The sequence below is a fragment of the Chrysochloris asiatica genome, unplaced genomic scaffold (assembly GCF_000296735.1).
Source record: "Chrysochloris asiatica unplaced genomic scaffold, ChrAsi1.0 scaffold00001, whole genome shotgun sequence".
Taxonomy (NCBI): domain Eukaryota; kingdom Metazoa; phylum Chordata; class Mammalia; order Afrosoricida; family Chrysochloridae; genus Chrysochloris; species Chrysochloris asiatica.
This window is the reverse complement of record NW_006408519.1, coordinates 43296148-43311787: the sequence shown is the minus strand read 5'-3', so window position 1 is coordinate 43311787 and position 15640 is coordinate 43296148.

The following is a 15640-nucleotide window of genomic DNA, read 5'->3' as shown; positions in this document are numbered from 1 at the left end:
CTTTCTCCCGCGGAGCGGCTGGTAGTTTCGAACCGCTGACCTTAAGGTTCGCAGCCCGATTCGTAACCACTACGCTACCAGAGCTCCTTAGCAACAGAAGAGGAACAAGAAACTCAAAAGATTTGCTAGGATTACTACCCAGGATCCCCAGGCTGCCAAGACCCAAAGTCTCTCCACCTGGTACTCTACCCACTCTGGTCCGTGGGTGGTTCTTTCCATTTTGTGAAAGCACTGGGAATCTTTTGCCTACTGGAATCTGGTCCAGGTTGCTCAGAAGGCCAGGCTCAGTAATTGTAACCCAGATCTGCCCAGACTATTGTTCAGCCCTGACCAAGTCCCTCTGAGGCCTTTCCAACATCGAGGGGGAGCAACAAGGCTGGCTCTGACCCCTTGCAGATGTGGAGCAGGGGTCAGATACACCACATCTCAGATATAAAGGAGCTTTAAAGAAGGAAACTGTCCAAGTAGTCTAAAGTGTTTACCCCATGGGCTTCAGACTTCGCTGAGGGCAGAATTCTGAAACCTCTGAGCTCTCTCAGCATTCAGAACTTGCAGAGAGAAAGGAAAAGGTGTGTCATTTCTTTGTTGCTGTTGCTTTAGAAGCTCAAAGGGGAACTGGAAATCGTGACTTCCAAGGCTTGCAGCTTTGAGAATCTGGGGACAGCTGGGCCTGGAGATGATGTCATTTGGTTTGGGTGAGAAAGCCTCCCTTTAGTTTTGCAGGAAGGAAATTTCTGTCCTCTGCAGGTGGGCGAAGGACTACCAAATGTTCCATGGCATTCATGCTTCATGGTCTGTCAAAGACAGTCCCATCCTCGGTTGTCTATGGAGAGAAAGGAGCGTCAAACCACATGAGACCATTGCCACTCTAGGCCAAAAATAGGAACAGTGTGGAAAACAGACTACAAGGAAGTCATCTGAGACACATACAAAGATTTCCTGATATGCTTATCACATCAGTACCTACAATATAAGAGGCAGCAGCCTAGATGCTCATGAGAGTGAATTAATGGATGAACGGAATGCCATGGTGCATCCATATGTGAGAATGTTGTTGTTGTTGTTGTTGTTGTTCAGTGCCGACAAATCGGTTCAGGCTCATAGCGACCCTGTATAGAGTTTCCAAGGAGTAGCTGATGAGTTTGAACTGCTAAACTTGTGGTTCAAATAAACTTTGTGGTCCAGTGCTTATCCTACAGCACCACACCAGGACTCCATATATGAGAACAGTGCACAGCTATCAGAAAGTTTTCAAGTCATTTTAACAGACTGAGGAAATGTTTATAATGTTGGGTACACAAATTAGAGTACACATTGCCTATGTGTTCATGAGTTGTCTCCAACAGACATGAAGCTTATGGAAGCCACAGGGCCTCTGGAAAAGGAAACCAGCAGACAAGGTTCAGAAACAGACTGACTTCTTACTGTGACTATTTTCATAACTTCTGAAACTTCATACAGAAAAGGGTTATAAATACCAGCACATTAAAGGTAAATAAAGCCCACACCAAGGCTTTATTTATCTTTAATGTGCTGGTGTTTATACTTCTTTTCTGTATGAAGTTCAGGAAAGGGTTATAAACACCCAGCATGTTCTACTGACTTCCATACAGAAAAACAAAAACTGGGAAAGGAGCTGGAATCAGAACACCACCAGACTCTCTTCAAGTGAAGGAGTGAAATAAAGATGTTTACAGATACAGTGCTAAAAGTCTACTTCCTTTCTCAGGAAGCTACGAGAAGCTGTGCTTCAACAGCATGAGAAAGTAAATCAAGGACAAGATGGTGTCCTAGTTATGTAGAGCTGTTGAACAGAAATACCACAAGTGGATTGTTTTAACAAACAGAAATGTATTCCCCGACGTTCATTGTTGTTGCCGTTGTTGAGTGCCATCAAGTCTGTTCTGACTCATAGCGACCCTGAGTTTCTGAGGAGGAGCTGGTGAACTTGAACCACCGACCTTGCAGTTCAAGCGACTTTGCAGACCAGCGTATTAACCCACAGTGCCACAAGTCTGAATTCAGGGGGACAGCTCCAGGTGAAGTCTATGTTGGCTCTGGAGGAAGGTTCTTGTCCCCTTTCATTATGCTTCGCGATCTCCCTGTGTCTTGGCATCAAACCTCCCCTGGGTCTAGGAGGTTCTCAGCACAGGGACCCGAGGTCCAAAGTTGGCCTTCTGCTCCTTGCTCTTCTTTCTTGATGGTAGTAGGTCACTTGTTTAATCTCTTTTATATCTCAAAAGAGGTTGACTCAAGATACAAACTAGTCCTGTGGATTATATCCGGCCTCATTAGCATAACTGCCTCAAACCCTTCCTCATTAACATCATAGAGTTAGGATTTACCACACAAAGAGTAACTACATCAAATCACAAAATAGAGGCTAATTACTGAAACTCATGGTTTAGCCAAGTTGGCACTTATTCTGGGAAGACATAATGTAATCCTTGAAAGATGGGAAGGAAATCTAACACAGGCACAGGTGACAGGAAGATCAAGGCAACAGACTGTCCAGGTCCAGAGGACTCCCCCAGGCCAAGCTGGGGCAGAAATCAGAGTGTTCTGTAAGTCTTCAAGGAAAAAATAAAATGGATTGTTGTTGTTAAGTGTCATCGAATCAGTCCTGACCCATAGCGACTCTATATAGGGTTTCCGAGGAGAGACTGGTGAGCTTGAACTGCCAACCTTGCAGTTCAAACGGCTTTGCAGTCTGGCGCATTAACACACAGCATTCTTGAATATTGGGAAAGCATATATTTAGTAATCTTCTGTCATCATTGTTAGGTGCCACTGAGTTGATTTCAAGTCATCGTGACTCCATGTCACACAGTAGAAGTGCCCCCTAGGGAATTCTAGGCTGTCATCTCTACAGAAGTTAAGTGGTTGGGACTTTCTTCCATGAGTCACTGGGTAGGTTCAACCCACCAACTTTTCAGGTAGCAGCTGAGCACTTAATCACTGCATCACCAGGCCTCCTTGGTAATTTGTTAGGTTACTTTTTTAAAGGTAAGCAATAACATACACTGAGACTAAGTAAATGGAATACATGAGGTGATTTTTAATTTTAGGAAGCACAGTACTTGGGATTGGAAAATACCCACATGCCGTCATGATGTATGTGTTATTTCCAGTTCTCCAAGAAGCAGATGCTCAGCTAGGATAAGAAGTGTGAGAGAGCTATAGGGAGAAACACGTGGAGCGGATGGGGGGTGGGGGGGCGGTGCCTGGCGGTCCCCATGCACTTATCATGGAAATGCACTTGGGTTAGGTCATTCTGGCCAGGTCATGAGGAGTCTTCCCATCCAAGTCCCCATAAAGGAGCCCAGCTAGCAGGAATGGCCTGAATGAGAAACCCACTGGGCAAAGGTGATATCCAAGGCAGTCCAATTCAAGGGGCATCTGATAGGGGCCACTGTGGAGGCAGGAATCATGCCTGTTAGAGGTCATGACCTTGTAAGGGCTGACCTTTGGTTAATGTAGGACAAGAATGGGGATGAGGTGGTGCTGCAGAGACAGGGAGCAATGACAGAACTCCTCCAAGTCTTCCTCTACCTCTCTCAGCCTCATCTAGTCTCAGGTCAAGGCCAGTGAGTGGCTTGGGGCAGTGGATGGTTACCAGAAGTGAGGCATCTCGTTTCTGGTGGTGGTGGAAAGGCTCGGGTCTTTGTTTTCCACCCCCGGTGCTAAATTTGGAAGCCATGTGTTGAGGTGGCAGTGATGTTAGGTGGAAACAGCTTAACCCTTTGAGTCACTGGGGAGAGGAGGGTCTCACAGACCCCACCAACCCCAGTGAGTCCCCCTCAACCCAGAGCCCTGGTCCTCCCCCATTGTCTCATCTCCTGACATGTCCAAGAGAAGTCATATTTCTGCTTATTTTTAGATCAGAGTAAATCTATTACTACCTCATCATCTAAGGTGGGCAGTAAACTCACTGTTACTTGGGTAGGTGAAGCCATCTCCCTTGAGACTAACATGATGAAAAATGGTGACCATTGTATTAAACACTACATGCCAGGCACAAGTACTTTATGCGAATTAACAAATGTAATTGTAGCTACTGTCTAGTCTGTTCCAACTCATGACAAGTCATATTGATAGTCATTATAGATTCAGGTATTGATGAAGACCATTTCTAGGAAACTGAATTGAAGTGCCTTGAGGAAGGGGAAGCCATTTTAAATTTATAGCAGGGTCTTCTGGGCTAGAGGTGGGCTGAAAGGGGCCCACCACCAAACAAAGAGGAAAAAGTCAAAAACCATTAACTTCTCAATATCTCATCCTGTTACCAAATTGACATTTACTAAAATACCTACTGTATCCAGGTTCATATCAAGGAACTTCATACTTAGTAAGTCTCTTAATCTTCAAAACAATCCTTTAAAGTAGGCAACACTGTAATCCCCATTTTACACATAAGGAAACCACGTAGTTAGGTCATTTGTCCAAAACCAGACAACTTCTAAGTGAAGGAACTAGGATTTGAACCCATATCTGTCTGACTGCCCGGCCTTCACTCCTAAACTCTCTTGGTGACAGAGGTTGCTGTTGTTGTTGTTGTTAAGTGCTGTTGAGTCAGTTCCAACTCATAGCAACCCTGTATAAGGTTTCCAAGGAGCAGCTCGTGGCTTTGAGCTGCCAAGTTTGTGGTTATCCGTCCAGTGCTTACCTTATAGTGGCACACCAGGAACATAAATGTTATATCTTATATACAAGAAAGAACATTAATAAATGGGTTCCCTTTCCCACTACCCGCTCTCCCTGATCTTAAACACCCTACTATTACATTTCTGTGGACCGTGGCTTGTACGTGAAATCCCTGACTTGAGCTTTTAAAGAAAGACTCGAGCGCGGTTTTATTATGCGATGCAAATTACATGTTGGATCAATCATTTTCAGTTGTAAGATGGTGGGTGGATTTTATAGATCTATATCTATCTGCTTCATATCTATAACAGTTTGTAAGAAGCACATGACACAACCTAGTTCGTAAAAGTGAACCGGACTTGATGAAGATCAAACACTACAGCCTTTGGTTTGGATTAGACACAATGTAAAGAAACCGACATCATAATCAAAGAAGAAAATAGTGAAGTTTGTCTAGGATTTCATTTTACTTGGATCCACAATTAAAACCCATAGATGCAGCAGTTAAGAAATCAAATGACATATTTTGGGGAGACAAATCTGCTACAAAAGACTTGTTCAAAGTGTTCAAAAATAAAGATGTCACTTTGAGGACTAAGTGACCAAATCATGCTATTTTCAATCACCTCATATGCATACGGTGGTTCTGTAGGATAAGTACTGGATTACAAACCACAAGGTCAATGGTTTAGGCCTACCACTCGCTCTGAAACAGTAAGATGAAGCTTTCTGCTCGCAAAAAAGATTTACAACTTTGAGAACCTTATACAGGGTCTCTGTGAGTTAGAACTGACTCCTTGGCACTTAATTACAAACAACATATGCATGAGAAAGTTGGACAATGAATAAGGAAGTTGGAAGAAGGATTGATTGATACATTTGAATGATGGTGCTGGGGAAGAACATTAAACATATGCTTGTACCAGGGACTACCAGAAGACTGCCCGGGAAGAAGTACAACCAGAGTGTTCCTCAGAGGCCAGGATGATGAAACATGGCATCAGGAAGGACCAGTCTCTGGAGAAGGACATCATCCTTGGTCAGGCAGAGGTTCTGCAAATAACAGGAAGACCCTCCATGAGATGAACTGACACAGAGCTTCCAGAAATGGGCTCAAGACACACAGTGATTGTGAGGAAGGCCCAGGGCAGGTAGGGTTTTATTTTGCTGTTCGTGGGATCGTTACGCATTGGAATTAACTCAGTAGCACCAAACATCACACTTAGCTGCTGGGGAAAAAATCTTTCAAGCTTCAAGATGAAATTTGTAAAACATCTTTATAGGTTGGGGGAGGAGGAAGAGGGGAGGCAGTAGTTTAACCTTCAAGGAAAATAGAGGAGAACATGAAGTCTACACTTGAACATACACAATTCAACAAATAAGACAGAGTCTGCAATTGCAAATGCACGCCCTGGACAAGAACTGCTCCGGCCACATGGAAAGGATTATTTTCAGCGTCAGCATTGGCAGAGGTTGAAGCCCGCTGCTGATTCCACAAACTCTGTCCTCTCTCACAACACGGCCATGGGGCCCCAAGTCCCTGCTAAGAGATGTCTTCATTCATGCATTTGATCATCCCTTCGTGCATTTATTCACTTTCTCTCCCATCTACTCTTTCAATTGATTCATCCAAACACGTCTTCTCAGGTAACTATCCTGTGCCGGGCACTGTGTGAGCCAATGGCACTGTGGAAATGATTGGCAGCCATATAGCAGTACCTGCTTTACAGGTAAAGGGTAAGACAGGTGTGCTTCTTACACAGGTAGCTTTAACGTACCAGCTTCCTTACAGTCAACTCCGACTCCTGGAGAGCCCTGTGGGTCCAAGTAGACCCATGCTTCGTAGGGGTTTTCAGTAGCTGGTTTTTCCAGAGTAGATCTCCAGGTCTTTCTCTTGAGGCACGTGTGCTTGACCATCTTACTTTTCAGCTAGCAGCCAAGCATGTTAGCTGTTTGTACCACCCAGTCATGGTAAGTTTTATCTATTGCATGCTATAAGAACAAACAAATCAGCATGACACATGCAGCTGTTGTTGTTGCATGGTGTGGTGGTCGTCTCTCTGACTCATAGTGACCTTATGCACAGCAGAATGAAACCCTGCCTTATCCTACACCACCTTCACACTGTTGTTAGGTTGAATCCCATTGTTGGAGCCACTATGTCAGTCCATCTCGCTGGGGGTCTTCCTCTCTTTTGCTGAACCTCTACTGTACCAAGCATGATGTCCCTCTCCAGAGACTAGTCCCTCCTGATAGATAACATGTCCAAAGTATGAGAGACAAAGTCTCACCATCCTTGATTCTAAGATGCATTTTAGCTGTACTTCTTCCAAGACAGATGTATTGTTCTTCTGGCAGTCCGTGGTATATTTAATATTCTTCATCAACACCATAATTCAAATGTATCAATTTTTCTCAGGTCTTCCTTATTCACTGTCTAGCCTTCCCATGACAACAGATTCCTAAGTAGAATCTTGTTGCGGACCATGTAAGACTGGTCAGAGGTTCAAGGCCCTATAGGCCCGAGTGCAACAAATGAAGCCACTTGGCAGTTAATAGCAGATTGTTTTTCATCAAATTTTTTAGTCATATTTATTTAATTCCAAACATGAGCCCTGGATGTCCACAGAGAAATGCAATATTCCCCTAAGTTTCTAAGGTCAAGATTTTCCCCCTAGAACCAAGGCAGTAAAACTTCCTCAGAGGACGAACAAGGACAGGTTTACTAGGATTAAGCAGGGAGGCTCTGGAGAGGAACTGCCCAGAGTATATTCACTTGGGGTGGAGTGGTAAATTCTGGGAATACGGGATTAAGGACAATGGGGACAACACCCTCGGACCACCCTGGGTTCAATCAGTTTGATCCAAGTGAAGGTTAAACCCAGTAAGGAAGAAAGGAATATTGGTTTAAGTAAAGTTTACTGGCTTAATTTAAAGATTGTCTTGTCTGAATAATACCATTCTTCTTCTGTAAAGATCCCTCCCTGCTTGGTGTGAAGCTCCTCCCCTGAATAAAGCAGAGGCCCGAGCCTCCCCAGGTGTGCATTGCTGGTTGGGAGGCATGGAGTAAAGATTGCGGTGCATTGCTGGTTGGGAGGCATGGAGTAAAGATTGCGGTGCATTACTGGTTGGAAGGCATGGAGTAACGATTGCAGTACATTACGGGTTGGAAGGCATGCAGTAAAGATTGCAGGGCAGTGAGTTGCTGCCTGCAGAGGCCATGATGCCTGTAGTCCCAAGCCTGCCCACCAGTGATGTATCCACCCTGGCTTTGGGGTGCCTCATTGTCTCCCTTCTTCTGTTTGTCTGTGTATTCTTTCGCTATCCCTATCGCCGCTGGATCTCCCCTCCTCGTGAACCAAACACTCGTGAACAACCCAACTATGTCGAGGGAAAACCCATGACTTTTTTGTAGGAGTTGGGACTGCCAACCAAAGAGAGATAGTTTGGAGGAAAACAAACACACAAACAAACCTCAGTCCCCCTGTATTTGGAAATAGACTGAATCTACTGCCACCTCCCCACACACCTCTGTGCTGGCTGGCTGACCCCTATTCCACAGTTGGGGCCTGATGGTCCAAGGCCAGCATTCACAATAAAAAGATTGTTTTAAAAAAGGTTATTTTGTCAAAACCATCAAAAAAGGAAAAAGTAAAGAAAATGCCAAGGTGTGGGTCAGGCACACCTTATTCCTCAAAGTGACATCTTTGCTGTTACACACTTAATAAGAAATATACAAAGAAACATAATAAAACCCAATCCTAAAACAAACAGGTGAACAACAGGTGAACATGTGCATTTGAAGCACAATGTGTTTGTCGCTCCCTGCCTGGGGGAATCAGGTAAGGCTTCCCAGGGCAAGGGGAAAGGATACTGCCCTGAAAACAAGGAAAAGGTCTCATGGGCCCTTGGTTGTTGTTGTTGTTTTTAAGTGCCATCACATCAATGCCAACCCATACCAACCCCATATAGAGTTTCCAAGGTGTGACTGGTGAGTTTGAACCACCAACCTTGCAGTTCAAACCAACTTTGCAGTCTAGTACGTTATCAGATGATTCTGGTCATCTTTCTTGTCTGTTGGTTTGCTTTCTGAGTGTTTAGTTTACCTGTCTGCTAGTCAAGATTGGGGATAGTGCACAAAAAGACTGACGTAGTCAAATAGAAGAGGCCTTAAGGAGTATCTGCTCTTAGCTTAAGTCAGCAACTGCAGGCCTAGACACATTGAGAGATTCCTCCAGTGCCACACAACAAAGGGAGACCTGGAACCTAGAACTCCCAATCCTCTGGCAGTACAAAAAGAGTCACTCACCCACGGGGGTCAGGCAGTCACATCCCCAGGGGCCTTGTGACAATAAGTTCTGGACAGAACCAGAACTACTGAGAACCCCAGGCTCCTGACTTGGACTCAGAGCTCTTTCTGTTACCAGCCAGAGGCCTGCACCCAGAGCAAGGGCACCTGAGGCAGGAGACATCATCTGGGCAGGGTGGAGGACCACAGCAGTCAGGAGGATGCTGAAAGTGGTTGCTGCCCACACATTGAAACTTCCTGTCTCCCTTCTGGGAGACCCCTGTGAGCTATTCAATCTCATGTCACCAAACATGGAAGTAGGTGCCGCCTGAGCCCCAAAGATCATGTTTCCAACAGCCTCCCAATGACGCAGATGGAGTGCAGAAGGCTTATCCCTTTGAAATCTTTGGCAGCAACCTGTGGGTTTTCTCCAGCAGTCTGTGCCTCATGCAAGGTGATGTTCCATCCTGCAAGTTCTTTCCACCCGCGTACACACACACACCAAGGTACAAGGGAATCGGAATGCAGCTAATTATCTGCCACCGTCCCATTCATTATTGATCATTTTTGTGTGACATTATGCATGTAAGTGTAACTGTTGGTAGCAAGCCATCCTTTTGAATAATGCATGATCACAGAACTAACGAAACATCTGACTGCAGACCAATAGCACAGCCTAGTGGCCCACTGAGGTATGACGCCTTCATGTCCCTATCATCTGGGCTGGTGGAACACACCTGTCAGTGGGGAGTGGAATTCTAGAGGCAAACCAACATTTCCATCCACCATTCCATAGTCCTGCTCCGTGCCAGACCCAGAGCCAGGATGTCTGGTGGAGAGACAGGGACTGGACGAGAGATGTCTTCAGCAATTCTGCATTTTTGTTGTCTTCACATCTTCCAAATGACTCCCTCTTCCTGAAAATTCTGATAAATTCAATTTTTCCATCAGGAAAGAAAACTCCCGATCACATTTTCATTTTCTTGAGGTCTCCTAAGGTCATCTCAGGTGAGAATGTGGGGCTCCCTCCCCAGAACAGACACCTCTGTACAGTGCCCATGAGGTCCTCACACCTACGATGCTCCTCCAAGCATTTGACCATAAATTGTAGCTCTGCAAGCCTTTACCTGCAATCACTTGGAAATCTACACTTTAGAGTAAAATGATGGCATCTTAACAGGTTCCGCCTGAGGGAACTGCATCATTGACTTAAAGTTAATCATTGAACACTATCTACCCAGAGCATGTCCACTAGCTGGAAGGGTCACCCTCCGGACTTCAACATCTACTTCCGGACCATCACTTGACCTCCCTGAGCCTTAGTTTTCTCATCTGCCAAATGGGGGTGAGGATCATACATCCCTTACACAGCTCTGGGAAGCATTAATGTCAATCACAGAGCCTGGCACTGTAGAATAAGCCCTTGACTGCTAACTGTAGGTCAGTACTTCAAACCCACCAGCCGAGCCCTATACGGGTCACTATGAGTCAGAATGGACTCAGTGACAGTGGGCTTGGGTCTTTGTTGTGTTCAGCAGATACTTAGAGTTCAAGCAGTGGCTTCTCCTGACAAGGCCATCCAAAGGATTAATTATTTCTTCCATTTCCGGAAAACTTCACTTTTCACCCACTGTTGGCTGAGTGACTAATGCTAAGTGCTGGGCATACAGATTCAGTTAACAATGATTTTGAGGAGGGTGCAGGACCAAGCTGTACTTCATTCTGTTGGAACTATGACTCAACAGCACCTAACGCTAAAGGAAATCAGGGTCAGCAGTTCAAATCTACCCATCGCTCTGAGGTAGAACGATGAGGCTTTCTGTTTCTGTAGAGATTTACAACCTTGGAACCCCTATACAAACTAGACATAAGTGGGAACTAATTTAACAACACACAACAACAATAAAAACTAAGGAAATCTGTCAGTCTGTCCTAGCTCACGTGTTGCTGTGATCCTGAAAGTTATGCCAATGCTATTTCAAATACCAGTAGAATCACCCATGGCAGACAGATTTCAGTGGAGCATCCAGACTAAGAAAGACTAGGAAGAAAGACCTGATGATCTTCTTTCAAAAACTAACCAATGAAAACCTTATGAGTTACAAAATATTTTCAAAGACTGGCCTACTGACTTTAGAAGTCTCGTTAGGAGAGACCAACCAATGAAGAAGGACATCATGCTTGGTAAAGTGGAGAGGCCGTGAAGGTGAAGGAAGCCTTGAATGAGAAGATGTGGTACAATGACCTCAGCGACAGGGATTCAAACACACTAATATTTATGAGGATGATGAAGGACAGGGCATCCAACTCCTGAAGCCTTGTGTGTGTACTAACTACAGTTGCCAACTGTTCAGGCTCTCCTCTCATTCCACCTAGCTTTCATAAGCAGGACGCTTTCATGGGAATAAGCAGACTCTGTTGTGCAAGACCTTTTTAAAGTGTTGAAGAGCAAAGATGTCAGGTTAAGGATTAAGGTGCACCTGACCCAAGCCATGGCATTTTCAATAACCTCATATGCATGCGAAAGCTGGACCGTGAATAAGGAAGACTGTAGAAGAATTGATGATTTTGAGTTATGGTGTTGGAAGAGAATATTGAAAGTGCTATGGGCTGCCCATAGAAGCAACAGATCTCTGTTGGAAGAAGTGCAGCCAGAGTTCTCCTTGAAGGCCAGGATGGACAGACTTCATCTCTCATACTTCGGACATATTGTCAGGAGGGACCAGTCGCTAGAGAAGGATATCATGTTTGGTAAGATGGAGGGTCAGAGAAAAAGAGGAAGACCCCCAACAAGATGGATTGGCCAAGTGGCAGCATCGATGGACTCAAGCTTGGCAACAGTAGTGAGGTTGGCCCAGGATCGGGCAGTGTTTCATTCTGCTGTGCATAAGGTTGCTATGGGTCGGTACTGACTTTATGGCACCTAACAACACAGAGTTTACATGGACTCCTTGTGTGGTGCTGTAGGATAAGCACTCTACCTCAAGGTCGGCGGTTCAAACTCATCAACAGCTTCTCAGAAACCCAATACAGGGTCTCTATGAGTCAGAACTGACTCGACAACACTTAACAACAACAGAGTTTCAGGCCTGATGGCCGCAGTAGAGCAGGGAAATGGGTTTGTAACCCTACTGACGGTGTCACAGCCAGACGGTCACAGGAAACTTCAGTGGCAATGCCAAGCATCCACCCAGATGGAAACCCAAACTCTGTTCTCTACAGAATCTGACTGAGCAAAGAGGGGTCCCTGTGGAGGTGGCAATTTGTCTATTAAAGTACAAATTCAGGATTAAGCAGACAGACAGCATTCTTCAAGAACAAGAAGAAGGAAATCACTTTTGACATCAGATATCAGAGAAACTTTGGACAATTTCCTCCATGCCCAGAAGAAATCTGGGTGGCTCTGAGTCCTGGTACCCCCACACGTGTCAGAGTAGACCTCCATTGGGTTTGGCTCATTTTTATGAACTAGATCACCTGGCCTTTCTTCCAAGGTACCTCTGGGTGGACTTGAACCTTTCACCTTTGGGTTAAGCAGACAAGCACATTAGCCATTTGTACCACAGGGACTCCCAGGAAAGTAACAACAGCAGTGTAAGGATGGAGTCCTCGCACAGGGTCACTTGTTCCTGATGACAGAAAGGCGAGTGAATGAGGAAGATGACCACCAGATGAAGGTCAGGCCTCTGAGGGTCTTGAGGGCAATCCTAAGAATGTGAACTTGGTGGGGTAGCAGAAAAATGCAACTGTAGCTTTTGAGAAGGGGCCATACATTGGCCTCTGTTCAGGAGTGGTCACTCTGGACTGAAGGAAGAGAGAGGTCGGAGGCAGGAAGTCCAGGGCCTGAGCTGGAGAAGAGGAGAAACACACCGGAAGCATGTTGGAGGGAAAATGCACAAATCTTGGTGACTGGCTGGAGAAGGAAGAAGGACTAGAGGAGGAAATGAGTGTCACCCTGTGTGGGGCCTCCATAAGAACGAAGCCAGTTGGCAGGACCCAGGAGGAGCTCACAGAGGGAGACGCGACTCAGGTGGCACACCTCACAACAGTAGTCTCCTCTCTCCTAACATTCATTCACCTGACAGCCTGTCAGGAAAATACATGGCGTTGTTGGAGTTACGATGAACCACACTTAACACCGTCTCTTTTTTATTTTTTGGTACATATGATAACATATTGGACTCCTGGTGTAGCACTGTGGGTTAATGCGCTGGACTGCAAAGTTGGTTTGAACCACAAAGTCAGTAATTCAAGCTCCTTGGAAACCCTGTACAGGTCGTTATGGGTCGGAACTGACTCACCAGCACTTAACAACAACAATAAGAGTGTATACCGCACCCAGTGCTGCAGTGTGCCATTGGACAATGTCAGCATTCTCAGATAGTCAGTCTTCTGATTTACTGTCCCAAACACAGCTGTACAGCAGGCAATAATGAAAACGTAAAAACACCAGAACAAAAAGGAGATGTCCGACTTACAGCAGAATCCCCTTACTGTAGAACCGACTCCTGTTGTTCAATCAGAACTCACCATTCACAACGTGTTCCATCAGCCTGAGACATGAGGCACTTTTTCCCAAGGTACACAGGAGCAGGGGACCAAAACTCTGACTCCATTGTTGTTTCATCATATCACCCTCCTGCTTGACGTGAAGTCAATTCAATTCAACTAATATTTTGAACATCTACCACATGCCGAGGAGTGAGCTAGGCGCTGGGGTGCACGGATGAATGAGCAGTGACTCCTACAGTAAGGAGTTCACACAGGGAACTCAACAAATGTACAACTCAAACAGAATGTAATGGAAGCTGGAGTAGAGACAATCGTGTGGCGCTAGGGGCACAAAAATTAAAAGGAGCTCGTAGATGAACATGCGACTATTAGCTGAATGGTTGACTGTTCAAACCCACTCAGAAGCACCTTGGAAGAGAAGCCTGGTGACATGTGCCTAAACAGTCACAGTCTTGAAAACCCTAGGGAGCAAATATGGGTTCTTTTCCCACACAGGGGTCACCATGAGTTGGAGTGGATTCGACGCAGCATCAACAAACTTAGTCTTGCATTGGAGTGACTGGGAAGGAGCAGGTGGTAGAACACTTGCACAGGGCTTCATATAGGTGGTGAAGCCAGAACTGAATACTGAAAAATCCAGAAGCAGTAACCAATTACAGAACTCTCAAGACATCAGCAGTACTTAGATTGTTGTTAGGTGCCTTCGAGATGTTTCAGACTCATATTTACAACAAGAAAAAACAGCATTGTTTAGGATAATGAGAAACATGAAATTACAAAGTAAAAAAGTAGCTTAAAAATAGGAATTTATTTCTGCCTCACATTCAAGAAATCCAGAGTTTGCAACATAAAGTGGTATGGTGATCCATGGCATCAGGGACCCTGTTCCTTCTACTCTGATGTTCTGTCAAATACAACTTCCATTACCAAGTTCTCCTCGTGGTCTCAAGATGGCTACTGGAGCACCAGCCATCAAGCTTGTATGGATTCAGCAGGAAAGCAGATGCAAGGGGGCACAAGGTAAACCTTTTACTGGACGGCCACTTCCCAGAAGTCTCACATAATACCAATTAGCATTTCCTTGGTCAGAATGTATTCACATTGTCATTTATAGCTGCACAGAAGATTATAAAATGTTCCCCGCTTTGGTGCGCCTATGCTCGGATGAAAACACAGTTCTATTCCTAAGGACTGGGAGGGGCATGGGCTTCTGGATCACAGTTTGGATTTGTAGTGGGTGTGCTGACTGGTCCCAGATGCTGTCATACATTTCCCTCTTCCACTTACAGTTCTTTGGGGGGAATTTTAAATCCATTTAAGTGTTAAGGACCATTTACCAAGAGTGTGAATAATGAGTACTGAGACACAGAAGCTCATGTCTAAATTGGAGAGATGTGAATCTCTTTGTATTGTGTACACAGAGAGACTCACCACAGCTCAAACTCAAAGACACAAGGGAAGAAAGGCAGAGCTCTGAGAGCTCGACTGGAACTATGGTCCTTGCCATGCCTCAAGTCAGGCCGTGCCTAGACTGTGTTGTTACAGGAAGTAATCTTCCCCCCTTCCACTTCCACTACCCATCACTATCTGTGATGGCAAGTCAAGAAAGTCTTATCCAAGATCACTCTTTCCTTGGCTCCTTCCACTAAGGTGCTGATGAGCCAAGCTTACCACTTTCTACCAATGCTAAAGTGCTGTTCACTGCCATCCATTTAGCCCCCAATTCATGGAGACCCCAAGTGCAATGGAATGAAATGCTTCCTGTCCCTGCGACATCCCCATGCTGGTTGTGGATCCTACCATTGGGACCCATAGGGCTTCTTGGCTGATTTTTGGATGTAGACCTCCAGGTCTTTCTTCCTAGTCCTTCAGCTCTGCTGACACCTGTTCAACATCATAGCAACCTGCAGCCTTCACTGACAGATGGGTGGTGGCCCTGCAGAAGGTGCTTTTGTCGTTAAGTGCTGATGAGTGGTTCTGACTCACAGCAACCCTTCAACCTTTTCTCGGCCAAGGACATCATTCACTGGCAATAAAAAATTATCATCTTAAAAGTCACCCTGCTGGCAGCCAACAAACATATGAAGAAATGTTCACAATCACTAGCCATTAGAGAGATGCAAATCAAAACAACAATGAGATATCATCTCACACCAACAGTAACAGCAAAGATAAAAAATGTAGAGGACAATAAAT